The sequence below is a fragment of the Phyllostomus discolor genome, chromosome 1, assembly GCF_004126475.2.
Source record: "Phyllostomus discolor isolate MPI-MPIP mPhyDis1 chromosome 1, mPhyDis1.pri.v3, whole genome shotgun sequence".
NCBI lineage: Eukaryota > Metazoa > Chordata > Mammalia > Chiroptera > Phyllostomidae > Phyllostomus > Phyllostomus discolor.
The window spans coordinates 172,136,514-172,163,989 of NC_040903.2; the positions used below are offsets into that span (position 1 = coordinate 172,136,514).

Genomic DNA, 27,476 nt, shown 5'->3' on the forward strand with positions numbered 1-27,476 from the left:
CAGGGTCCGCCAAGGTCTGCTCGCTGGAACCGCCCCTTGTCCTCTACCGGGCCCGAACAGCAGGCGGGCGAAGCGCTCTGCAGACCCGGGGGCCCATTCCGCAAGACGCCGCGCCTCCCCGACCCCAACCCAATCTCCCTTACACATCAGAGCTCGAATTCTGGGGAGCCGGGGTCACTCAGCGCCCCCTTCTTCCCGCAACTTCTAGGCCGGCGTCTCGCCCTCCCTGGCGGACCCTCCCAGCTCCAGTCCGCGGGAGGTAGACCCAGGAGGGGCGCGCCAGCAGCAGCACCGGCCAAACCTCTGCCGCGCCGGGCTGCGGTCGGACCGGAGCCGCACGGGGCCGCGCCGTCCCCGAGTGATGACGCGCTTCCTGCCCTCCCTGCGCTCGCGGGCCGTGCGCTCGCGCTCGCCCTCGGCTCTTGTTCCGCGCCCGGAGCCAGCGGCGGCGGCAGTGTCTGAAGCGGCTGCGGGAGCGGAGCGGTCGCCGGGCGTGCTGGGGGACGCCGGCTGCACTCCCGGGCAGGCGCTCTGCAATGAGACAGTAAATGCATCCCCCGGTAAGGCGCACGGCTCACTCGGGTTTTCCTCCTACTCCAGCTGCATGCACGTTGCATGAATTTCTCGTGTCTTTTCCCTCCCGACAGAAGGAAAATGTGGGTGGTTTTTTCCTTCCTTTTGCATCGCGTGAGTGATGCCAATGCAGAAAAAAAAAGGCGCAAAGCTCCCAGATTTGATGTTCTAGGAAAGCTTTCTGCAGGAAAATAAAAATAAAATAAAATAAATGCACCTGTCTATTGCACATGTATGTTTCACTGCACTGGACCCAGGCTCAGCGGTTTGCAAACAGCCTCGCAGCCGGCGCCCGAGAGCCGATTCCTGACCGTGGGCAGCGGGTCCCCTCCGGAGCTCCCGCTGGGTTTCCGGTAACTGGGCTTTGAAGAGCGGCCTCGCCTGTTTGGAGTGTCCCCTTCGGCCCCGGCCGGGCCCCCGCGCCAGGAGAGTTGGCGCGGGCAGAACGGCTTCATTCCAGCACTGGCCGCCCCGACTCCAGCGCCACTTTGCAAACAAGTCTCTGGCCGAGGCTCCGGGCAAAGACAGCCATCTGGTGCCGAGCCTCTTCCCCAGTCCCGGACTCTCATACCTGCCTTATCCACGACACCCCCTTACTTGGCAATTTTGCCACCAGCAAACTGCTGGCCGCTGAGGGACGCGGGTGGCGCCTGGCCGAGAGCGAGAGCAGGATTTGGATTCAGTGCCGCTGAATTCGGGTGCAGTGTCGCACTGGACCAGCGGCGCGCTCTCCTTCTCTGGCCCCAGGAGCTGAAATTTCGCGTCCACCGGGAGCCAGGGGTCCCGGAGACTGCCATTTGGAGACTCCCTGAGGGGACCGAGGAACGATGTTCGAGGGCGCCATATTTTCAGTGGGTCTTGCCTGCGGAGGGGAGGGGGCGAACAGTTTCTGGGCCCAGGAGATAGCGCGGCGCCCCCGCAGGAGAGGCTGGAGCGGCTTTCGCAGGGAAAGTTTGGCACCGAGGGCAGCGCGGAGGCGGCCGCGCAGAAGGAGCACCGCGGCTGTCCCCGCAAGGACGCGCGGGCTGCAGCGCGTCGCCAGGCCGGCATGGGTTGAGGGCCCGAGTCACCCTCAGGGACAGCGCGCTCGGCTCGCCCCCTTCCCCTGTCCTACCCAGACGCGGCGTTTGGGCTCGTTTGGGCTCGGAGGCTCAAGGAACACGCCCCTCTGCCCGCCGCCCCAGCTGCCTGGCGCTGCGCTGAGCGCGGGAGCAGTGCGCTTGGAGGCGTCCCTGAGCCGGGCGCCGGGTGCAGAGCTTTTCCCCGACGCCTGGGTTCGCCGGGGCTCCCCGCAGGCGCCGGACCTTACTCCCTGCGGGAGAAGAGGCGCGCCGGTTCGCGGGTTCAGGGCGGAGGGCCTGGTTTTTGGTCGCCCCGGGCCGCAGACCAGCCTGAGCCTCCTAAACCGCCTCCTTGGCTGGGGCGGCGACAGCAGCAGCGGCCGCGGCTGCGTGCTTTGCTGTCGCCTGCGCTGCCAGCTCGTGCTGGCGAGGTAAGAGGGGCGGTTCCAGAAGTTGGGTGTTTCGGGTGATGAGTCGGAAAACTTGGGTTTTTGCTGCCGGTGAAGAGCCGAGGTGACTAGAGGAAGGGAGTTGACTCAGAATCCCTGTGTCTTCTGGTGAAGATTCACCTCTGGTTATTTCCAGAAGGTGAGGGAGGAATGAACTAAGGTTTTGGCGTTGTCCAAGACACAGCTAAACACAGGAGGGTAGTGATGAGGCCCCGGAGAAATGGACGCCCAAATTGCAAGCACCCTGATTGCAAGTACCACTTTGGGGGCTGCTAGTACCTGGGTGTGCTGAGTTGGGGCATTAGTCAGATTGCACGCTGTAGTCCCTTCTCCAAGTCGTCAGCCTTGGAGTTGGCGACTTCTTAGGACTGACTGGTAGGGGAATCTTTACATTTGAAAGAGATTGTGGTTTTTGCGAAGGGGCAGGGGAAGGGCGTGTTTGCCGACCTTCAATCACTGAGTGCAGGAACGTGCCGGCCTTTCTGCTTGGCTTCTTACTGAAATGATGCCGTAGTATCTGAGGGCATGTCAGCGCTCTGGGGCTCCGTCACCGGAGAGGCTTCAGGGGATCACAGAAACGGGGACTGCACGTGGAGGGAGGGAGGGAGGGAAAGCTTTTATCTCCGAGATGTGCCCTGTGATGGCAGGGATTACGTGGCTCCTCTCTTGTCCACTTCATCAAGTGCCTTCACTGTGAATGCCAACCACTCTTCTTTGATTACTGATTTGGGATATCTACACAAAAAACGGGGAGGGGCCCTGGACATGCCACGGGGCCATGAAAGAGAAGGAATACCTGCTTGGGTGCTATTTTTTTTTCATTGAGCCCTAGACTTGTGGAAAACACCCAGAGCCCAAGATTTTTTATCTAAAATTAGCAATACTATACTGTACTAATTTAGGAGAGAAATCACTTACAGAGAGCTTCCATCCATTTTGTCAAGTCCCCTTCTGAATCACAGAAGCTCAGGGCCCCTCAGGTTGGGAACTCCGGGCTTTCCTCCGCCTGTGCGCCGCTCTTTTGGGCATAGGTGTTGTGCGTCTACCTTCCACAGGGAAAGCGCACTTCTTCATTTGACCCGGTTGAATGAATATTGGGCACATTCTTTACCAGGCATGGGTGTATGTGTGTCTTAAATTCACCTACTGCTAACTCTGCTTGTGCAGGGTTTTTTTTAAAGCACTTTCCTAGAGTATTTCGAAGTGAAATCACGTTTTACAAAGACGTGCGTGCGTGTGTGTGTATTATTTTCCAGCCCAGTTTATGTCTTTTATATCTCCAAATAATACTGATTCCTCTGCTCCTCCACTCCTCTCTGCTAGTGTATCATTCCCAAGAGCAGGTAAAGATGGTTACAGGTGGTGAACAATCTAAATTTGTTACAGTTGTGCTAAAAAACTCTACACCTACAGATATGTTTACTTACCTAGCATTATGCATCATTAAAAACATTCATGTCATTTTTAATGCATATGTTAAACATTATGTAATAAAAATTAACTCTAAAAAGGGGAAGTTTTCTCAGTGAAGCTGAAGTAAAAAAGTTTTACTGTAAACCTTTTAATCTTCATTCCCAAGTTTTCTACCATAAATTTAGCTATTAAAATTTTTCATTAAATTCATGTAAACTAAAAAAATAGTTCGCCCATATCCCACCCCACCCCAGCCTCTTACAAGTACCAATTTATTCTCTGTATCTATGAACTTTTTAAAGAATTCACATGTAAGAAAAAAATCATACAGTATTTGCTTTTCTCTGATTTACTTAATTGGGGTCCTTCCATATTGTCACAAATAGCAGGATTTCTTTTTTCTTTTCTTTCTTTCATGGCTGAATAATATCCCATTGTATACAAGGGTGAGCAGAAGTAGGTTTACAGTTGTGAGTACATGAAACACAGCTTATTCTTTTTTTTTTAAGATTTTACTTATTTTTAGAGAGAGGGGAAGGGAGGGAGAAAGGGAGGGAGAAAGAGAGGGAGAAAACATCGATGTTAGAGAAACATCCATCGGCTGCCTCCTGTGTGCACCCCGGCCAGAAGACCGAACCACAGCCCAGGCGTGTGCCCTGACCAGGAATTGAACTGGCGACCCTTTGCTTTATAGAATGATGCTCAACCAACTAAGCCTCAGAGTTTATTCTTGTATTATTATTTGTTTATTAATTATTTATTATTATTATTGTTAACCCACCTTTTCCCCACCCCTGCATATGTACCACAATTTCACATATATAATTTCTGACGACAGCTGAAATACAATACCACACCAGTTTCAGGTAAACAGCATAGTGACCAGACATGTACTTGACTTTTGAAATGATAACATTGGCACGTCTAGCATCCATCTGACACCACACACCGCCATCACAGTGCTCCTGACTATACCCCGCCCCCCGCCCTCACTGTACTTCACATCCCTGTGACTGGCAGCTTGACCTCTCAGCCCCTTCACCTTCCTGACCTGTTCTCCCAAACCCCCTTCCCTCTGGAAACCATCAGAAGTGTTCTCTGTGTCTATGACTTTGTTTCTGTTTGTCTGTTTGTGTATTTTGTTCTTTAAATTCTACATGTAAGTGAAATCATATAGCATTTGTTTTTCTCTGTTTGACCCATTTCACTTAGCATGATACACTCTAGGTCCATCCATGTTGTTGCAAATGTCAAGATTTCATTCTTTTTTTTATGGCTGAGCAATATTTCACTGTATATATGTGTTACATCCGAGTCACTGGATATCCAAGTTGCTGCCATGTCTTGGCCTTTGCAAACAATGCTACAGTGAACATAGGGGTGCATATGTCTTTTTCAATTAGTGTTTAGTGTTTCCTCAGATAAGTGCCAGGGAGTGGAATTGCTGGGTCACATGGCAGTTCTGTTTTCAACTCTTCAAGGAACCTCCATACTGTTCTTCATGGTGGCCACACCAATTCACAATCCCACCAACAGAGTCCAAGGGCTCCCCTACCTACATCCTCACCGACACTTGTCTGTTGAGTTATTGATGACAGCCACTCTGTAGGTATGCGGTGACATCCCACCTTGGTTTTGACTTTCACCTCCCCAATGACCAACAATGTTGGGCATATGTTTATGTGTCAGTTGGCCATCTGCATGTATTCTTGGGAGAAATGTCTGTCCAGGTCCTTCTGCCTATGCTGCAATAGGACGGTTTGTTTTTGGGTGTTAATTATATTGGTTGTTTATATATTTTGGATATTAACCCCATATCAGATACATCATTGGCGAATATCTTCTCTCACTCAGTCTTTTTGTTTTGTTTCTTTTGCTGTGCAAAAAAGCTTTCTTTTTAAAGAATTTTATTTTTAAGTCCTCACCTGAGGATACATTTTTTTAATTGGTTTTAGAGAGAGGAAGGGAAGAAGAGAGAGATAAAGAGAGAGAGAGAGAACCATAGATATGAGAGAGAAACATTGATGGGCTGCTTCCATTCACACCCTTACTGGGTGGGGATCGAACCCGCAACCTTTTTGTTGTATGGGAGAATGCTCCAGCAACGATCCACCTGGCCAGAGCTGTGCAAAGGTTTTTAGTTTGATATAGTTACATTTGTTTCCTTTTTTCCCTTGCCTGAGGAGACACATCCAAAAAAATATTACTGAGAGCAGCATCAAAGATTCCACTGCCCATGTTTTCTTCCAAGAGTTTTATTGCCTCTGGTCCTATATCCAAGTCTTTAATCCATCTTGAGTTTACCCATGTATATATATATGTGGTACAAGTAAGTGATCTAGCTTTACTCTTCTGCATTTGTCCGTCCAGTTTTCCCAACACCATTCATTGAAGAGACTGTCTTTACCCCACTGTATATTTGCCTGCCCTATCATAGATTTACCATACATGTGTGGGTTCATTATTCTGTCCTCTTGATCCATGTGTCTGTCTACATGCCAGTACTGTGCTGCCTCAACCACTACAGCGCTGCAGTATAGTTTGACATCAGGCAGGGTGATACCTCCACCTCTGTTCTTTCCTCCCAAGATTGCTCCAGCTGTTCAGGGACTTCTAGGGCTCCATGTAAACCTGGGGTTGTTTTAGTTCCATGAAAAATGTTATTGGTACCTTGATAGGGGTTGCGCTGGACCTGTAGATTGCCCTGGGCAGCATGGATGCTTCAGCAGTGCTAATTATGTGCATGGCACATCACTCTACTTATTTGTATCTTCTTCAGTTTCTATCTGCAACATACTATAGTTTTCCAAGTTTTAGGTCTTTTACTTCCTTGGTTAAATTTATTCCTAGGTATTTTATGTTTCTGATGCAATTGTAAATGGGATTGTTTTCTTAATTTATCTCTCTGATAGTTCTCTATTGGTGTATAAAAATGCAACTGATTTCTGATGATTAATTTTGTGTCTTGCTACTTTGCTGAATTCATTCATCAGTTCTAATAGTTTTTTTGGTGGAGTCTTCAGGGTTCTCTCTGTGTATCAGACCACCGGTGAACAATGACAGTTCCACTTCTTGCATTCCACTTTGGATGCCATTTTTTTTCTTGACTGATTGCTGTGGCTAGGACTTCCAATACTATGTCAAACGAATAAAAGTGGTGGAGGTAAACATTTCTGTCTTGTTCCTCATACTCCACATAAAAGTGGTGAAAAGCTAAAAGTATTGAGCTGTGGGCTTATCATATATGACCTTTATTATGTTGAGGTATAATCCCTCTATACCTGCATTGTTGAGAGTTTTTTGTCAACTGCTTTTTTTTTGCATCTATCAAATGATCGTATGATTTTTATCCTTTTTGTTAATGTGGTGTATCACATGGACTTATTTGTGGACATTGAACCATTCTGTATCCCTAGAATAAATCCTAGTTGATCATGGCATACAACCCTTTTAATGTTTTGTTCAATTCAGTTTGCTAATATTTTATTGAGGATTTTTCCCCCTATGTTCATCAGGGATCGGCCTATAATGTGTGTGTGTGTGTGTGTGTGTGTGTGTGTTCCTCTATCATCTTCTGGAATTAGGGTAATGCTGGCCTCATAAAATGTGTTTAGAAGAATTTGAGAAGAACTAGTATAATTCTCCTTTTAATGTTTGGTAGAATTCACCAGTGAAGCCATTTGGTTCTGGGAGTTTTTTGATTACTGATTCAGTCTCTTTGCTAGTAATCAATCTGTTCAGATTTTCTATGTCATGATTCAGTCTTGATAGGTTGTATGTTTCTAGGAACTGATCCATTTCTTCTTGGTTGTCTAGATTGTCTATATGTAGTTGTTCATTGTGGCCTCTTATGATCCTTTGTAACAGAGATGTTATAACTGATATCTATTTTTTCATGCCTTTCTTAACAAAGTGTTATAAATTATGCCTCATTGCCTCTTGCCTGACTGTTATTATAACTTCATGGCTTCATCAAAGTTCCTGCATTTTCTTTTCTTGTTAAGATTTTGTTACTTCAAAAGGTTGGAAAGTGCCTGTGCATTTTGGAGACTTGCCTGTCAGTTTACCGGGCTGTGTGGTGTGCGTGTTGTCATGCGTGTGGCATCCCCAAGCTCCTGAGACAGTGTCTAAAACTTGTGGTTTGTGACATTATTGCTCCAGAACTTTTGAGTCATAATATTTGCTTGGCAATTTTGGGTGGTGTTTGGCCAATACAGGAAATACTAAAAAAGTGTTAAATAATTCAAAGTTATTTTTATTGGTTACAAAAAATGTTAAGGACAAGAAGGAAAACTTAATAAGCAGGGCCAGAATTACAGCTTAACGTGCCCTACTGGTGCCTTTTTAATTACAGTACTTTCCCAGAACTTTTTTCATCCTATTACTTTTATACTTAATGAGGAGACTAGTTAAAACATAAGTCAAACAGAACTATTACAAATAATGGGGATAAATGATGGGTATAACCAGATGTTTTGCCTCAAGTTAAAAGAGTTAAGGAATCTGAACTCTGTCAAACTTGCCCTGCAGGCCCTCCTGAAAGGTTTTAAAAAAATCTTGGAGGCCAGGGTAGAGATAAAAAAACAAAAAAAGAAACAAAATGCTTAAAGAAGGCTTCTCCTGTCCATTGACCGTCCTAACATCCCTGGGCTTGGTGGCAGGTGCTGTTTGAATGACGGCTGGTGGACAAGTCTGGGAACAAAATGTTTTGGGTAGGAGAGCCTTTATTATGTGCCGCTCTGAGCTGTGAATTCACACTGGGAGAGTTTGCCACCCACTCCACAGTGGATTTTCAGAATCAGTGCCTGGACTATGGTTTTGTTTTTCTCTTAACTAATAATTTAATTTCAGCCAAAGTGATGCTGTTCTGAATATGTAGAGCAAGTAATGAATATTTATATTTCCTTTTTACTCATCTAGCTGCAACCTTAACAAAATTCTCCATGTCAGCTGTTCACTTACTCAGCAGTCGTTTTTGAGGGCTTATCACGTACTTGATGCTAAGAAGGCATTCCCTGCCCTCACCCCACACACAGAGTTTTTAGGAGGTAGAAGTCTTTGTACTTTATCTATTTAGTAGATTGGGTGTGTGTGTGGGGGTGGGGGGGTGTATGATTAAATAGCACTTGAGGGACAGCACAATAGAGAGATGAGCAGAGGATGTGAATGGTCAGTTTCCGAAAGAAGAGATGCTAATGGTCTATAAGTGTGAAAAGGTTTTCAACTTCTGCAGTGGTCAGGGAGACACAAATTAAAAAACAAACAGGTATTAATGTTGTCTGTACATCCAGTTGATTCACATATTTAAAAGGTTGGTCGCATCCTCTGTTGGATGTGTTGGGGGCGGCTCTCTGACTCTTGGTGGGAACAGGAATCTCTGCAGACTTTAAGGAAAGCAGACAGTTTCTGGGAAAGTGGAGCTTGCACGCCCTATGACCCAACAACCCCATGTTTGGAGTTCTGTCTTACAGAAATAAAAAGCATTGGTGTGTAAGGATCTGTATGTGAGGACGTTTGTTGTAGGATTATTAGATAAGTAAACTAGAAGCAACATGAATATCTATCAGTGGGATGGATAAAATAGAGTATATGTGTGTATCCATACTATGGATTACTTTGTGAGGAATGTTCATGATATACTAAATGTAAATAAAATCAAATTGCAGAGTATCATATATAGTATGATCCTATTTCCTTTTTTTTGTTTAAGTTACTGATTGACTTGAGGGGCTGAGGGTGACATCGATGTGTTGTTCCACTTATTTGTGTATTTAGTAGTTGATTCTTGTATTTGCCCTGACCCGGGGTTGAACCCACAATTTTGGTGTATTGGGGCAGTGTTCTAACCAAGTGAACTCCCTGGCCAGGGCTCTTTCTGATTTTAGAAAGAAGCAGCCCTAGGTGTATGACCTTGGAGAAAGATGTGGAAGGACAATGCAAAACTTAATATTGTTTAAAATTAGCAGTGGGGAGTAGAGGTGATTAATTTGTTCCACATATACCTTGAATGGTTTGTTTGCTCAAATATACCAGCTCTTCTATATGAAAATACTTTAAAATATTATTTGGTTAATGGACAGTAACTCATCTGGAACCATTCTGGAAACAGAAGCCGAGCGGTACCACCCTTGCTTTCTCTGATGCCTACAGTAATTGCTTATCTCTTTGGAAACTTTCTGTTAATTATATTATAAAATCTTGAGATTTCCCAACTTTAGTAAATTCCTTCAGTGTAAAGGATGGCTTCAGGAAAAGCTATTTACCTCATTCCCCGAGGAGAGTAGTGAACACAAAAGGTCACAAAAGCTCTCAGCCAGTGCTCTCCTTTTCCTGGGCTTTCTCTGACCCCGCTCGCTCGCTCGCTCCGAGGGACTGGTCTGGGTCCTGGGAGGGGCCATCTTCTGGCTGGCAGCAGCTTCTCCTCAAACCTGGTTTTCTGGTCTGAGGCCTGGAGAGGTGCTGTTGAACAGCTGTGCTGGCATGTGAACCCAGGTCTCCTTGCGCACCATCTGTAGCGTAGCTGATTGCTCCGCCTGTGCCGTTTTCAATCCTGCCTCCTAATGTGATTTTTGGAATGTGATAAAATTTGAGTTCTTGTCAGTTACTGCTAAAACCAAACTTTCAAAAGCAGTGGAACCTCCATCCACTGCTTTTTAAACATCCAAACAATGTTTAAGTTTTTTGTGATCTGATCATTGGCACTCTTTTTTTTTTTTTTTTTTTTTTTGAGGAGATTAAGTCCAATAGCCATTAATTTCAACAAGTGTTTATCACAGTGTGGCCAGAGGGGACACATTTCTAATAATGCTTATCAGTGACACAGAAGCACTTGTTTCCCCTGGGGTCCCATCACTTGTACAGATGTCCTTAAAAAGCTCAGGAGACCCAAAGCTTAAGAACAAGAGACTCCCTAAAGGCTCCCCCTCCCTACTAGTGGATCCCCTAATTCCAAAATTCTTTAGCAAATAAACACTTGTTCTGTTTTCAGCTACTTAATTTTAGTGCCTTTTATTTTCTAGTGAGTTCATATATAAGTTAAAAACAAAGCAAAATGGGTCATGGTAGAGGAGTGCATGTAAGCGAAAACAGGAGGGAAATTTTCACGAAGGAGGTCACACTTAAGCCAGGCTGTGTAGCTTGGGTCCCTTCTGTAAGTGTGTCCATTCCTCCTGCACATGGCAGTCACCTGGGGATTCCGACGTAGGTGGTAGGGGTGGGCCCCGGGCATTGGTGGGTCAGGTCTCCAGGTGATTCTGATGCGTAGCCAGGGTGGAGAATTGTCTGGCTTGCTTTGCTTCATTCTTTGCAGATTGTCTTCCTTTGGCCCACAGTCAGCATTTTGGAGGCTTGACCATCTGTGTGGACCGTCCACCCAACTCAGGCCCTGACCTGCTCTCTGTCAGTTGTCTCTTTCTCTACATCAGCGCTCCTCTCCTGGTTCCCTCTTGACAGCTGGTTCTCAGCATTTTTGTCACCAACAGTGCATTTGGCAACATCTAGAGAAATTTTTGTTGCTTACAACCTGAGGCGAGGAAGGGGTGCTGCTGGCATTTAGTGAGGAGAGGCCGGGGTTCTGGTAAACACCCTGAGATGCACAGGGCAGCCCCGTCCACAGAGAAGCATGCGGTCTAAGATGCCAGCAGTGCCAAGCTGAGAAAGCTTGCCTTAGTGTCCTTGAAGTTCTATTTAACCCTAACTTACAGGAGAAATACATCTTACATGATAACCCAATGCAGACACACATATGCAACTGAAACAGGTTTCTCCAACAGTATCACCCTTACTAGGTATAACGTAGTCACACTTTTTGTTGTTTCATTAGAAAAAATTGCGACTCATGACCCACAACATTGACTTTACTACCCACTAAATTTGCAACCCATCTTTTAAAAAACATGGTTGTGGGCTAATAACTGTACCTCTACCAAAATCTTGACAAGCATTCTAGGCCAACCCTCACCTGTCTCTTCCATCTTATTCCCTTTAGTGCCAAGTTCCACCTAGCCTCTACCCTAGCAGAGCCTCTGACCTGGGGACCTTCCATTTTTTCACTGCCTGTCACCCATCCCCTGTCCCGTCCTCATCACCCCACCCTGCCCCACAGGTGAGGTACTTGGAGACACTGTCAACTCCTTCTACTCTTTCTCCCTTCCTCTTGCTGTCTTGAAAAACAACCCACCTTCTGCCCAGGCTGATGAACCTGGCTGGAGAAAATGCAGCCATCTGTATTGTTTTGGTTTTGATTTACGACCGCAAACCTCAAGGGAAACTCTTGGCACAGCTGGGTCCACTGTGTTTCTGTCCCCACCGCACTCTCAGCTGATGACTTGGCTTATTTCACTGGGAACAGGAAGTAATTAGGAATTGGTTTCATCATCTTCTCATGCGAAATCTGGAAGCCCACCTGTACCCTAAGGACATGTACATTGTAGCCACGTGTGCATGGCACCCTGCGCTCTGTGGCATGCGGGGGGTTCGCTCATGTGTGCATCTTCTTTCCCTCCTGTGTCGTCAGCTCCCCCTCTGCTGGGTCGTCCCTGTGGTTGCTCTGCTGCGGTTGCTCGTTGAGGAAAAAGCAGCAGCAGCAGCAGCAGCAGCAGCACACTCTTGACCCTGTGTTCCAGTCAGCCACGCCCCGTTCTCATTCTCTCCCTTACAGTGCGTGTTGTCCTACTCTCTGGTCCTCTTCCTCCCCTCATTCTGTCTGCAACCCACTCCAGTTTAGCTTCTGCCCACCCCTTCACCAAAGCCGCCCATCTTCAGGTACCAGTGATACCCAGGTGGCCCACTCCTAGTTGTCATTTTCTGCAGCATCTCAGCAGTGGTTAGCTGGCCGACCGCTCTCTCTCAGGGACACTTTCTTCACCTGGCCTCCCTGCCACAACCCTCACCTGCTTCTCCTTCCGTGCCCTGGCTGCTCCAACTCCAGCTCTCCTGCTGGACCTCCTCAGCCAAGCTTCTGAAGGTTGCAGGTGCTCTTTCACATGGCACTTTGCTTAGGAGCCAGCCTCAGGGTCACCTCCTCCGAGGTTTCCCTGACATCCCTCAGCCCCTGCTCCCAGCCTCTTCCTATTGGTTTTCATGCCATTTATCATTCCCTGACACTACATACGTGATTCCTTTATTGTCTGTCTCGTGCACTGGAATACGAGCTCCACGAGAGAAACCACGTCTGCACTGTGTTCCCAAGTGTCCAGAACAATGGCTGGCACATAGTAGGTGCTCCACAAAAACATGTTAATGAGTAATTGATGATGGAAACTGGCTGGTTACAGAAGTTAGCGTTGGATGAGGAAAAGTGAATCTTTCCTCGATTCCAGCGAAGGAGAGAGAATTATGTTGAGGTGGCAAAGCAGCATCTCACGGGAGCAACATTTCTTAGGTCACATACTGAGAGTTAGGGGTTCAAGTACTGGATGAGTGGAGCATCCTTGCTAAATACTTGCTGAGTGATAGAAGGCACCTGCAGAGGACAGCAAACTAGAAACAAATGTTGTCTCTCTGTTTTTATCTCTGAAGAGGGCACTTAAGCAGTCAATCTGCTTGGTAACTTTTGTCACTGGGTTGAAGATGGTAAATTCACTTGTCTTAAGTGTTTGTCATCAGCCTTGATCTGGTGAATTGTTTGGTGCGTCACTTGTCCCCAGAGCCCACTTGACCGCACGGAGAGACGTCGCCTTTTTCTCCTATGGTGGAGTGAATTCCTGCAGATCGGTGGGGTGGTTCCTTGGTCTGTCAGCACTGCTCTCCAGCAGCCAGGGCAGAGCCCAAAGCTTGGTGTGCTACACTAAAACTCCTCTCTCCATCTGTTTCTATTGCTTGGAGCTGACCCATTTAATTACTTGACACTGGTGTAGGACCTAGTTAGATGTAAGTGGAGATATTTTTTGAGTGTGGCCCAAGGTCATGCGCGGCAGATCTTCAGGGGGAGTGTGGATTATTCCTGGGTTTGAGAGATTACATGAAGAGTACTTTAAGAGGCTTAATTTTCTCCTTGAGGGCTCTCTGTTGGGTTTAGCACCTGCCACTCCTGGGCCCGCCCCCACCTGGTTAAAGGAGCTCGGCCTGGGGTTAAGGTATCAGCGGGGTCAGCATGTGGTGCAGCCACAAAGCACTTGGGTTTAGTTCTTCCATGAAGAAAGGGTAGATGTCTTTGTGGGACATCTTAGAATGACTTGAGGGGAGTTTATTTTTTACTAAGGGATACCCAGGTGGTTCTAGGTCAGCCTCTCTCTCCCTTTGACAGGAAGAACAGGGGCCCAGAAGGATGAGACTTACTGGGGCTACTTGGAAAAGCTGGCGCTGGAGTGCACATTCCTGACCTGGGCACTGTCTCCTTTTCTTGGGAGTCTGGTTGGACCCTGACTTTGCACTGCATGTGCATCAGAATTAGGAGGAAAGCTCTTTAAAAACTCTGTTTCCTAAGCCCCACCTGACTCACTGAATTGGGATTTCTGAGAGTGGGACCTGAGTTTGTTCACTTGTCCCTCCCTCCCTCCCTCCCTCCCTCCCTTCCTTCCTTCCTTCCTTCCTTTCTCCCTAGGGAGGCTGATAGGACAGGTGGCCCAAGAAGAGTGTGTAGTGGGTGACGGTAGCCAGGGCACTGGAGATAGTCATCCTGCAGGGGAAAGGCCTACTGGCTTTGCACACTGGGCAGACGTGGCTCCTTTCTTTTTATTTTTTTTCTTTTTTCTTTTTTCAAATCATTTATTTTTATTTTTTTATTTTATTGATTATGCTATTACAGTTGTCCCATTTCCCCCCTTCACTCCCCTCCACCCTGCACACCCTAACCCACCTACATTCCCCCCCTCAGTTCATGTCCATGTGTCATAAGTTCTTCAGCTTCTACATTTCCCGTACTATTTTTGCCCTCCCCCTGTCTATTTTCTACCTACTGTCTATGCTACTTATTCTCTGTACCTTTTCCCCCTCTCTCCTCCTCCCACTCCCCTGTTGCTAACCCTCCATGTGATCTCCATTTCTGTGGTTCTGCTCCTGTTCTAGTTGTTTGCTTAGTTTGTTTTTGTTTTTGTTTTAGGTTCAGTTGTTGATAGTTGTGAGTTTGCTGTCATTTTACTATACATTTTTTATCTTCTTTTTCTTAGATAAATCCCTTTAACATTTCATATCATAAGGCTTGGTGATGATGAACTCCTTTAACTTGACCTTATCTGGGAAGCACTTTATCTGCCCTGCCATTCTAAATGAAAGCTTTGCTGGATAGAGCAATCTTGGATGTAGGTCCTAGCCTTCATGACTTGGAATACTTCTTTCCAGCCCCTTCTTGCTTGTAAGATTTCCTTTGAGAAATCAGCTGATGGTCTAATGGGAACTCCTTTGTAGGTAATAGTCTCCTTTTCTCTTGCTGCTTTTAAGATTCTCTCATCTTTAATCTTGGGTAATGTAATTATGATGTGCTTTGGTGTGTTCCTCCTTGGGTCCATCTTCTTTGGGACCCTCCGAGCTTCCTAGACTTCCTGGAAGTCTATTTCCTTTGCCAGATTGGGGAAGTTCTCCTTTATTATTTGTTCAAATAACTTTTCCACTTGTTGCTCTTCCTCTTCCCCTTCTGGTACTTCTATAATTCAGATATTGGACGTTAAAGATGTCCCGGAGGTTCCTAAGCCTCTCCTCATTTTTTTGAATTCTTGTTTCTTCATTTTTTTTTCTGTTTGGTTGTTTCTTTCTTCCTTCTGGTTCACTCCATTGATGTGAGACCCAGATTTCTTCCCATCACTATTGGTTCCCTATGCATTTTCCTTTATTTCACTTAGCATAGCCTTCATTTTTTCATCTAATTTGTGACCAAATTCAACCAATTCTGTGAGCATCCTGATCACCAGTGCTTTGAACTGTGCATCTGATAGGTTGGCTATCTCTTCCTTGCTTAGTTGTATTTGCTCTGGAGCTTTGACCTGTTCTTCTGTTTGGGCCATTTTTTTTTTTTGTCTTGTCGCACCTGTTACATATGAGGGGTGGAGCCTTAGGTGTTCACCAGGGCTGGGCAACCCAGTCACTGGGTTGTGATGCTGTATGTGGTGCAGGGGTCAGAGGGTGAACAATGGTGCTTGCTCCGCTCTCTGTCGGATTTCAGTCCCTTCCGCTGCTTCCTCCAAGCAAACTGGGCCTTTCTGGTGCTGATTCCTATGTTAGTGGGCTTGTGTACATTCTAGGACCCTGTGGGTCTCTCCAACTAACTCTCCTGTGAGTCTGGGAGTCTCTTGGCACCTCATCCCCCACAGGTGTTTTCAATCGGTGTTTTGAAGCTTTATTTCCCCACGCTGGGACCCTGGGTTGTGCAGTCTATCTCGCTCCCCTGTTTCACCTGGTTTATTGGTTTGGGTGAATGTGTCTATTTTAACTCCTTGGTTGTCGGATTTCCATACAGTTCAATTTTCTGTCAGTTCTAGTTGTTATTTTGTTTCTAAATTGTTGTTGTCCTTATTTTGGTTGTGCGAGGAGGCACAGTGTGTCTACCTACACCTCCGTCTTGGCCAGAAGTCCTCGGTATGTCTTTTTAAACGTACATGTAATAGTTAATTACCTTCAGGAAAGGCACCTGTGTGACTGAGTTGCAAGATGAACTAGCCAGTTTTTGTCATGAAATACCATTTTTCACTTGAGAGATTGAATGACAGATTATGTTATTCATGCTCAGATATCGGACAGATTATTTTCTCAAAATTGAATAAAGTGAGTCTGTTACAAGTGGATCTTCCATGTCAGTATTAACCAGTTTATGGAGGTAGGATATAGTTTCTGGGTTGCCGCTGCTGCCGCCTACTTAGCGTCCAGAGTCGTTTTCCCCGGAAATCCTACTTCCGTGGCTCCTTTCTGAGGCAGGACATCCATCTCAACAGGGTCCCTCTGCTCCTTGCTCTCCCACACTCTCTCTGGTTACTGAATAGGACCATGTAGGGCTCCAGCTTTAATTGCGTATGAAAGGGGCTTTTCATTGTCTTTGCAGCATTTTCCCCATGTGTTTTGTCCTACTTCAGCAAGAATGAAGGCGGCATTCAGTGTAAGAAAAGCATCTCCTTGAGGGTTTTTATGGGTCCTCTTGATAAGGGTCCCTAGCTGCCCATGCAGGCAGTGACTCCCCAGCTCTCAGACCGGCTGGGAGCTAGAGGGTAACTGTGAGCACTGCTCTGGCAGAGGAAAAGGGGGAGTGAATTGGCTGTGCAGGGTTAGGTTCGGGCAGTTTTATAAGGATGGTAACTCACTTGCCAGTGAGCCAGCAGATGTGTTGGATCTCCGATTTTTTGACCACTGCTGTAGTCTCAAGGCTGCACAGCAGACCCTGCGGTGATGCCCTCTCTCCCCGCCCCCAGCACTGGCTCTCTGGTGGACCTGACAAGTAGTTTGTCCAGAGCTTTATGGATGTACCTGGTGAAGATAATAGAAGAAGCCCTGTGGAATCTGAGAAGCATCAGGTGGCCAAGTATCCCTCTCAAAAGAAACCAGAGATGAACACTTCTTTCCTCTTTAATTGGAAACTGACAGAGTGTTTAGTTTGTTAGGGCCGCTGTAACATAGTATCACAACCTGATGGCTTAAGCAACAGAAATGTATTGTCTCAGTTCTGGGAGCTAGAAGTCTGAGATCAAGGTTTCAGCAGACTTGGTTCCTTCCGAGGGCTGTGAGGGAGGAAGCGTCTGTGGGTCAGGCCTCTCTCCTTGGCCTGTTGCTAGCTGGCCGCCTTCTCCCCGTGTCTGTCTGTTTCTGTGTCCAAATTTCCCCCTTTTATAAGGACAGCAATCATAATGAGTTAGGGCCCACGTTAATGTTCTTGTTTTAATGTGATTACCTCTGTAAAGATCCAATTTCCAAATACGGGCACATTCTGAGAATGTTCAGACTCCAGCATATCATTTCTGAGGGGACACAATTCAACGTGTAACACAGACTGTTGAACTGACTTGTGTCTCAGATTCTGAATCAGACGTGGAATGCTTGTTAGTGAAGTTACCTTTTTAGGCTAAGGGGAGCCTAGTCAGTAATAGTTGAGGAATTCCTCACCTGCCTGTCTTGCTGACCTGTACTTGGCACTTTGCATTTCCTTAGGGTGCTGCATTTATATTGCTATTATAACAACCCCCGTGAGACAGGTATTATTATTTCTGCCTTGAGCAAGCTGAGGTATACCAAGGTTGACACACTGAGTACTGGGTAAGTTTGACTCAAGCTCAGATTTCCTACCCCATAGCACAGGTTTCTCCCCAAACACCAGTGATCCTCAAACCTTGGTATGCAAAAGAATCTCCTGGGAAATGTATACATGCGGATTTGGGAGGCTCTCCTACTAAATCAGAAGCTGAGATTGCAACCAATGGATCTGTATTTTTACCGTTTCTCCTGGAGATTTTGATGTACTCCAAAATGTGAAAACTAATGTACTCTAGCATGGACATGATAGTTAAGGGGGGAAAACCCATCACCACCACGAAGTTCTTATTTGATTTTTTGTCATCAGGCTGCCTGCAGTGTCCCGGAAGGCATCACGGGGGAGGTGCTTGCTGGAATCAGTCTGGGGGCCCTTTGAGCCCAAGGGGATCTCCTTCTGACACAGTATCCCTGCCACAGTCCTGAAGGGCAGGGTCTGAGCCCTTTGGCTGCCCAGGCCATGCTAACTGTCCCTCAGCCAATGCAAGAGAAATGTGGCTTGTATTTTCTGTGTTACACAGCTGCACCTTGCATCACGGTGGGGAGGTGGTAGGAGGTAAGTTGAGATGGTGTGGTAATAAACATTGCATGCTTTATTAAGGCAAAAATAAAAACAGCAAGAAGACAAGGCAAGAAAAAATTGTGATTATGAAGTATTTATTGGTTTAAAATGTATTTACATTAAAAGGCTCTGATGCATGCACTGTGTAGAAGAATCACCCTGGAGAACTTTTTAAAACAAGGATTCCCTGGGTATCACCCTTAGAGATTTTCTTTCTAAGGTGGGACTCAAAAATTCTGAGCGCTGGCCTGGGGACCACACTCAGAGCAGGCCACCAGACACTAATGAAAGATTGTCACAGTGTAGTTCATTTGTTGATATTGCAGTGACGATCTCTCTGAATAATGAAAACATTTTAAGCCTGGGCCATTGGCCTAAAGATTATAGCCCACACTCAGGATAGATGTCCAACTTATTTCACCATGATAACTTTATTTTAATCATTATATAACAAAATACATGATCTTTTAGATAGGGCTGCATTTCTTAGAGTGTGATCTTCAGGTCACCACCACCAGAATTACCTGGGGTTAAGGTTAAACACAGCTGCTGCCCAGCACCCAGAGATTCTAATTTAGTAGGTCTGTGTGGGGTACAAGAATGTGTACTTTTTATGATCAGAAGATTCTTAGATGTACTGAAGTTTGAGCGGCATGGGGCTAGGGCTTAGAAATCAGTTCTGTTTTTCACCAGCCGCCTAGTAAAGGTTGAACACACAGTTAGGTTGATTGTTTACAGCGGCATTTGGTTCCTTCAGGCTGTACTGCTGTTTTCTAGTCCAAAGTTACTGGGACCTCGTTCCGAGGGGGGGGGGGGATGTGATTTTAACAGACCACTAGACTTCTATTTGAATAATTACCTCCTCCACCCTTTTATACATAATCTTGGGCAATTCATTTAAACATAGTTCTTAAAACAAAAGTTAATGTTCCTTGTCCAGGTAAATTCCTTTGATATGTGAAATTTATTAGAGATTTTTGGAGTTAATTCAAGGACGCTTTGCGGTTTTAAATTTCACAAATGGTTAAGGATGACCTTTGGTAGAAATATGTTTGTTTTGGGGCTCTGTGTGCATATTTAAAAAAATTGGTAAATGCTTTCATATGAGAGGGGGAGGGGCTCGATCCTCTTAGTAAAGGAGAGCCAGTTGCATTGACTAATAAGTAGATCTTGTACTCTCTCCTCCATGCCTGGCAGTGTTTCTGCAAATTGATTTTTCCCCCTCCTGGAGACAAGATTTTCTGTTCTGTGTTCTTCATTCTGGCAGAATGGGATCTTCACTTTTAGAAAGAGGCACTGAAATGAATTCTGTGTCATTGGGCCATATTTGCTCACATTACTTCATATAATGTATTCCTGAAAAGTTAGGGATAAATAACTTTTAACACTGTAGCAGGAACTGTATGTGTTTGTCTAATTGAGTAGAACTTTACACCTAAAAGGCTGAAATTTATTGTACATAACAATACTTCAATAACTGACAAAAAAGAGAATCAGGGGAACATGTCACTTAGCCATCCTTTTTGTGAATTCATTTGCTAAGTGAAGATTCCTTTTGTGATGCAGATGATCCCCCCAGGACCCTCTTTGTTTCATACTTGTTTGAAAACTGCTTTCTATGCTTTGTTTCAGTTCTGTACAGTGGGGCTGGAGGAGTGGGGTTGGCACAGGCCTCCGAGGGATGGAATTGGCCTCTTACTCACTCCTCTTGGTCACTTTCTTCTTAGCACCACATCTGGTACATGGTGCAAGTGCGCCGAGGTTTGGGGGTGAATTAAACCGTCATGTTGATGGAGAAACTGAGATGCTGAGAGACCGAGTGGCTTGTCTAGAGGTGAGGGCAGTGTGGCAGAAGTGAGAGTGGAGTCCTCAGGCTTCTGACTCCCAGTGCTCTTTCCCCGTCCTTTCTCCAGCTTAGGCCTTATAAGTTCATATTTTATCAGTTGGGAGTCTTATACCAAGTTCATCTATGTGCTCGTGATTTTGGAGGCAGCCTGTTATTGTGGAGGAGACCTCGCTTTGGAGTCAGCTTGGCTAAGTGTTTTCTGAGTGTCTGCAAGGCGTGTGGTGGATACAACCTGGAACAAAACACACCTGAGCCCTGCCCTCAGGGAAAGCACAGTCTGGGAGGGGACTCACAGGCAGGAGGCAGTGAAAGAAACCAGAAGCGTGAGTGTTGCACAGGGTTACATTTGGGACACTGTCCCACAGCGGCTACCATGTATAACGTGACCTTGGGCGAGTCACCTAGCCTCTATAAACCTCAGTGTCCTCATCTGTACAACACACACACACACACACACACACACACACACACGACCTTTATGTCAGGAAGTTGTTGCAAGGATTCCCAGCGCATGGCAGTTAGCTGCAGTTTGTTAGAGAGGAAGACTACACAATGCCTGTGTTTCTCACCTTGTGCTGCTTTGGCTCTTGGAGACAATGTCAGGGTGGGAGTTTGATGTGTTTATTTTTTTCTTCTGTGTTTTGGGTCATCTTAAGGACAGTGGGGAGATGTATCAAAGGGCTCTGCTCATTGACTGATGAGGTTGGGGTGGGAGCAGAACTTTCTAGCCAGGGAGCCGGGGTTATGGCTCTAGGTGTGCTGAGACCGTGATGCCCAGGCCGTCCTCCGTTCTCGGGGGCTGCCGGATGGTTGCTTTCCAAGTGTGCCCGCACTTGGAAAAGTTTGGGAGAGGCTTCAGCTCTGAATGTCCCCTGCAGGGCTCCTGGAAGCAGAAGTAGGTTACTGGATTTTCAGTTCACTGAAGAGAACAACGGAAAACAGAAGCAAGGGCACCCACAGGCCAGGCGGGAGCTTTAAATGACAGACGCAGGTGAACAAGACCAGGGCTCCAAAAGTTCTCCGATCATAAGACGTACTGAGTACTCACTAAATCGCCGGCTCACCCAGCCTGCCCTGGTCTGGGCTGGGGCCTTGGAATCTGCATTTAACAGTTACCACAGGAAATTCTTAGCAGTTCTGTTTGGGGAAATATTGGATTAGATCATAAATCTCTTTGTCCTTGCCACTTAAAGTTGGTCCACAGACCAGCAGCAACAGTAGCACCAGCACCACCTGGGAGCTTGTTGGAAATTTTGGGCTCCACCTAGACCTACTGACTCAGAATTTGCAGTTTTTAAATGATTTTATTTATTTATTTATTTTAGAGAAAGGAGAAGGAAGGGAGAAAGAAAGGGAGAGAAGCATTGATTGTTTGCATCTTGTAAGTGCTCTGACTGGGGACAGAACCTACCACTCAGGCATGTGCCTTGACCAGGAGTTGAACTCGTGACCTTTTGCTCTATGGGCGGATGCTCACCCCACAGAACCACACTGGGCAGGGCAGAATCAGCACTTTAAATAAGAGCCTGAGGTGAGTAGGCATGCACAATAAATTTGGGGTAGGATGTGCCTAGAGGGCAGGAGCACCTGGCAACATTTTAAACTAGGGAGGTGGTGGTAACAGGTCTGAGGACCTTTTGGAAGGTGCTGAGAGAGTCGGTAGGCCAGGGGTCTGACCTCAGCTTTCTGAGTTTCTGACTCCAGAATGAGCGCTCATCCCACATCCTCCTGACTGTGGTTCTTACTGACTCTTAGGGTCTGTCTCCAACCTGGTGTCGGGGTCCTCACCATCTGTTAATGTTGCACCTGGGAAAAACGATGCCTGGGGGCAGGAGGATACTGCCGGGACTACTGAGTGCGTCATAGTTCTTGGCGTCTATGGACTCTGTCGGGAGACCTTCTCACTGTCCTTGGGAGAAGACTTAGGTCCAAATGTAAGTTAGCACATTTAGGTTCTTGGAGACCTGTGGCAGTTTGCATCATACCAGTGATGGGTCCCTGAAAAAGTTGTTTTATCTGCATCCAAGGACAGGATCAGATGGAGTGCAGTTTTTCTAATGTTCCTCCAGACTGTTAAATCCTCCTTCTCCAAGTACGATGTCAGAGAAAATGCCCTGCGAGGCTCTTGCCAAATGGCTTGAAATAAGGGTCCATGTGCATTTCTGAAAAGACGATTAGAAGCTTATTTGAGGGACTGAAGGCCTGCTGTGCTAGACATTAGTCGGAGAGATCTCAGTGCCGATTTCTGAAACTCTCCCTGGGGCTCCCTTTCATCACAGCCCCGCTCTCGGAGAAGCTGCATGGGGAGGTGGGGAGGCTTGGGACAGTGGCAGACGAGGAGGGAAACGGGAGCAATGTGAACCAGAGAAAAGAGTGACAGTGGCCATGTCTCCTCCCAGGAGAATTGGAATCTTTGCAGATAAAATCAAGTGGAAAAGCAAAGGTCATTATGAATTCATCAACACTTGACTCATATTACTAGTTAGCACTGGTGTTGTGACTGGAAAGACTCTTTAGGAAACTGAGCCATAGAGAGGTCAAGGTCTCACCCAAGGTCACACACACGGGTCTAGTGCCACAGTCCGGGTCAGGGTCCAGGGATCTTGGTCCAGCCAGTGCTCCGTCCCCGTGCTGTGCTGCCTTCCCTCTGGGAAGGAAGATGGGAAGCACGTGAAACTTTACAGTGATTGGATCCAGATGTGCTGGCTCGGTCCCCCTTTAAAGCTAACGTGGTGGGTTTTTTATTTCTTTATGAAATAGAATATTTTAATCTCCTGGTTTCATTTGCTAGTCTATCTATCCCTTGCATACAAGGGTAGAGGTCAGGGAAGAAAAAAATCACAAGCCGTAAATATAATCTCTCTGTTGCAGGGGTGCTGCACCGGGCGGTTTCTCTCTGCCGGAGGCCCCAGGTCGAGTGACCTGCAGCCCAGGGGCAGGGCACAGCTCTGCCCTGCATGTGGGCAGGGTGTTTGTGTCCAGAGTCCGTGGGCTGGGGGGGGTGGGGGGGGGATTTACATTCTCCTGCCGAGGTCCGAGGGGCAAATGCATATTACATTTTTAAAATTCAATTGTGGGAAGGCCAATTACAATGATTCTTTTAGCTTGAGCAGGGGTTCTAAAAGGCTCCAGCGCAGAGACCTGGGGAACATGTGGCCGTTTCTGTGAGGCCAAATTGCTTCTGTGAAAAACCTAAAGCCTGTAATGTGTGTGTCACATGGTTTAGCAACAGATTATACACTGCTTTGGTTAAAAGTGGTTTAATGTGTGTGCCCACTTAATATTGCCCTCAGGTTGAGCACTGGGGAAACAAAGCCCTTCTTTCGTCTGGCAGTCTAGCGGTATGTTGTTAAATGATTAGCGCATCTGGCTGCGGGGTCTAAGGAGGTGCCTTGGGGAAGTGGGGTGTGAGCTGGAGGTCAGGTGCAATGGATTTGGTGTTCTTCCATGTGGCGGTGACAAGTCGGCCAGGCCGTGACAACTTCTCAATCATGTGTTATATTGGGGGAACTCAATGAAGTCTTAACAGAACATATACGATTTATTGCTAAATTAAGTTCTTTTAGATTATAATAGAACCAAATAGTCAGTGGTGCCAGAGGTTTAATTTGCTTTGAAAGCTGGGGGGAAATCCCATCTTTGAGTTCCTTAGTAGAATACCAGCATTTTAGAGGACTTGGGTTTGAGGACCTCTGAGCTTTGGCCTTGCTTACCACCAGGTCAGTTGGATAAGAAGCCAGGGCCTGGTTCTGTCGTTCAGCCAGTGGCCGAGGTGCTGTGTTAAGCCAGTTTACTCAAAGTGTGGTCCTGGGACCAGCAGCCTCAGCATCACACGGGAATTTGTTAGAAAGACAGAGTCCCCATCCCCAATCCCCACCTCCCAAATCATAACTCCAGGGGTGGGGCTCAGGGAACTGTGTTTGAACAAGTTCTCCAGGGTATTCCTGTGCTCACCAAGGTTTGGGAACCACTGCTATATGGTTCTTCAGCAGCACAAGCTGTTTGGATGTGTTGTTGCCTGGTGGGTCCTTTTCCAGAGCATTGCGCGTTGGGTTGCTGTCTTGTTCTGCCAATCCAGGCCAATTCAATGGGAGAAATAAAGTTAGATGCCCATTAGTAATATTTAATGAGAGCCCCACAGTCTGGATGGGTAGGACGGCCCAGCTTGCCCTTGACTGGGCTCTGCATAAAGCTCTGGCTGCGACTGAAGAGGCAGTCAGTTTAACAACGCTTCCTCTCGAGGACGCCTTTGGCAGTCTTGTGCCTGTCAGGGATTGACAGAGATGGACAGGTCTCAGGGAGGAAGGGGTGGGGGAGGTGCCGGAACCGGCTGAGGGCCTTGCAGAGAGACAGGATTCTGCTGAGGAAATATCATAGGGAGCCACAGAGCTGAGACAGGGATGCTTTTCACTTACATTTCTGCAACAATGTTTGATGGGCATCCTTCTCTTTAAAGGACCTTTTCATTGTAACAGTTAAAATGGAACTGTCTGTTTGAGAAACATTTCCTTGTGGAACAAATATTTCCAACAGAAACAAACTGAATGTTGAGATAATATTGATTTTGACTTTAAGGGAAAAGAGTTAAATGTTTCCATTCATTCACGCCTTGCTGTGTGCTGGGGAACGCAGCGAGCAGAGCGAGACCGGATTCCCGCGCTGACAGGGGTTGCCCAGAGGAAGGGCTTTCCCGGCAGAAGGCACGGTGTGTCCTCAGCGCTGGAGCCGGTGATCGCTGACCTGCCAGGAGTGTTCACCTCGCCGCAATGTGTGGTCCTTGTGGTGTATGGGGGTTGACCTAAGAGATTGTCCCCAAGTGGTGGTCAGAGGACCAAGTCCCATCTTTTCTTTTAGGATTGCTGAGTAAGTTGTGGGGTGCCTCTCTCTGTCCATAGGGTAAATTACATCGTAAAACCATAGTTGTACCCTATTTTAGTTGCAGATAGCTTAAAAATAACTTCAAGGGGGTCAGGGCTGGGTGGAGGTTGGGGTGATTCTGTGAGGAGTTTTGAGGAAATGGGATTCAAAGCAAAATCTCCTCCCAACCCAGAACATTTCTCCACAAAGCCAGAATAGAAAGAAAACAATTTTATTATTGAATAAGCACTAAACCAGAATGGGATGCACATTACGGACAGCTTGCTGCAAGCCTTACAGAGCTAGAGATTGCAAAGCCGGAAAGAAAGCTTATTCTTTAAGCGGATACAATGTATTATATTCATGGCTTTAAGATAAAAGTTGCAAAACTTACTATGTTTTACTACTGGAGGTAGGGCTTGCAATTTGAATCCGACTGTGACAGCTGAAGTTAGGCCTGCATCCTCCCAGGAAACTAGGAGATAGACGGATATCTCCCTTGATTACATTTCAGAGAGGTCACTTCTTCAGCAGTTGACCTCATAGGAGCAGCCCTGCCCTGGTGAGGGTGGCTTACGAATCCTAGAATCAGGGCTAGCCCTTAGGGTGTAGGGGCTCCTAGGAGACAGGGCTCTGCGTGCTTGTGGACAGGGACTTTAGGCAAGTATCTCTCCTTTCTGGCTGCCAGATCCTCATCTGAAAAAAGATGTTGGACTCGAGTTCTCCCTTAGAGGGTCTGCTCCCCACCCCCTTTCCCCAAGCTGCCATTTCTTCTCTCTTCACACCCAGAACACCCTTGCCACGCAGCAGTTGCAGCCTGGCTCAGAAATCTAACCAGTCTGTATATGTGCAGATCACTGTGCTACAGGTCAGCTTTTGGAGCTCAGACTGGGGAGTACCTTGGACGTTGCAGCAGGTCTGGGGGCACCACCGGCAAGGCTACCTCCTTCTTCCCCATGGCAGGGGAGTCTCAGGGGACAGTTCTGCCTTGGAAGGTTACTCTCTGATCTTGCTTTTCGCATCCCACTCACCCTGCCTCTATGAATTAAGATTGCCTGGTTTGCCTCCCTTCCTCTCGGCTCACTACCTTCAACACCTCTGTCTCTTTCCCCTCCGGTCAGAATCAGGAAAAATGTTTATGTTTCTATTTTCTGTGGCCTTAGGATGGACTCTCCAAGAAACTTGGAGTTAAATATACAGACATTTTCTCTCAGATGTTGCTTCAATTACTGGATCAGAAATTGTCTTTTCTGCCTGATTGAGCCCTACTGTGGGAACCAGGGAGTTGGCATCTGGGTTCTGGAAGGACGGAGTCCACTCTGGATGGAGGTGTGTGAATTTAGAGCTAAGAAAGGCTTCCGGAGGTGTGGAGCCCTGGCCATTTGCCACCACAGTGCCAGTGGCCCCGTGGGCAGTGAGGTGGCACCATGAGGGGGACTACCTACTCGATGGGGCAGAAATGTAAAAACTAGGGTTGTCAGACCCTTACCTCCCTGTTACCCTTACGGTGCCCCTTCTCATCATTTTTAAACAAGTGTGAGCTTGTCCCACTGGTTTGGCTCGGCCATCTCTGGTTACCTGCCTTCTGGCCTGTCTGGGACGCAGCATGCCTTTTTCTTTTCCTTCTCGCGCCCTTGGATCTTGATGTGACATGGTAAGAAAAGAAAGGTCTACCTGGGAAGCTGTGGCATCTCGGGCACGTTCTTTATTGTCGCGAATCTCAGATTCCTTATCCGTTAAGTCCACGCAATGCAAATGATCTGTCACTCACCAGATGGCGGGGGCCCAATGGGACAGTGGTTGTTCTATACCCAGAGCAGTGCCTGGCCATCGAAGGAGCTCTGGGAACCTGCTCCCACCCCCTTTCCCTGAGAGACCCTCCCCTCCCCTGGTCCCACGCAGCCTTCAGAGAGCACATTTCAGTGACACACTGTTCTAGAACCAAAAGGTCCTCCCGCCATTCACAACAACAGATCCTCATGCGTCTGTCCTTCGGGGGCCCTCGAAGCTTCTGATGACTAAGAAAAGAAAGAGTTCGGTAGGGAGATTTGGAAGAAGATGCCTTAGGCCTGTTGAGTAGGGTTACAGGAGCCACTGGCCACCCACATACGGCTGCTGAACACTGGAAACGTGGCTTGTGGGGCTGAGAAACTGGACTTCTGACTTTATTTAATTCATTTAAATTTAAATTTACATTTAAAACCAGGTTCTCAGTCAGGTTTTTGGAAAACTCGTAAGTGCATTTGGAATTACTTGGATTTGTGAATCAGCTTTTTCAGCTGTAAATGTTATGACTTTGAAATTGTTGATTAAACATTTCTGATGAAGATTCAGCATCCAAATGGATATTCATGCTATAAGAGTAAAATACACACCAGGTTTCAAAGACTTGGTATAAACAATGCCTCATTAATGGTTTTTTTATATTGATTACATGTTGAAATGATAATATATTGGAATAAAATAAATTACTAAAAGCAAGTCCACCTGTTTTTTTTTTTTACTTTTTAAAATGTAGCTACTAGAAAATTTAAAATCACATATATGAC

General features: G+C 46.7%; 1 protein-coding gene across 2 annotated transcripts in view; it reads left to right on the forward strand.

Moving 5' to 3' along the window:
* Positions 1 to 346: 346 nt before the first annotated feature.
* TLN2 (talin 2) overlaps positions 347 to 27,476 on the forward strand; it is a 414,657-nt gene continuing 387,527 nt past the window's right edge. For both annotated transcript variants that reach the window (XM_036034328.1, XM_028507760.2), the window contains exon 1: positions 347 to 560. The gene's annotated coding sequence lies outside the window, so the exon portion shown is untranslated. The remainder of the gene's footprint in view (positions 561 to 27,476) is intronic.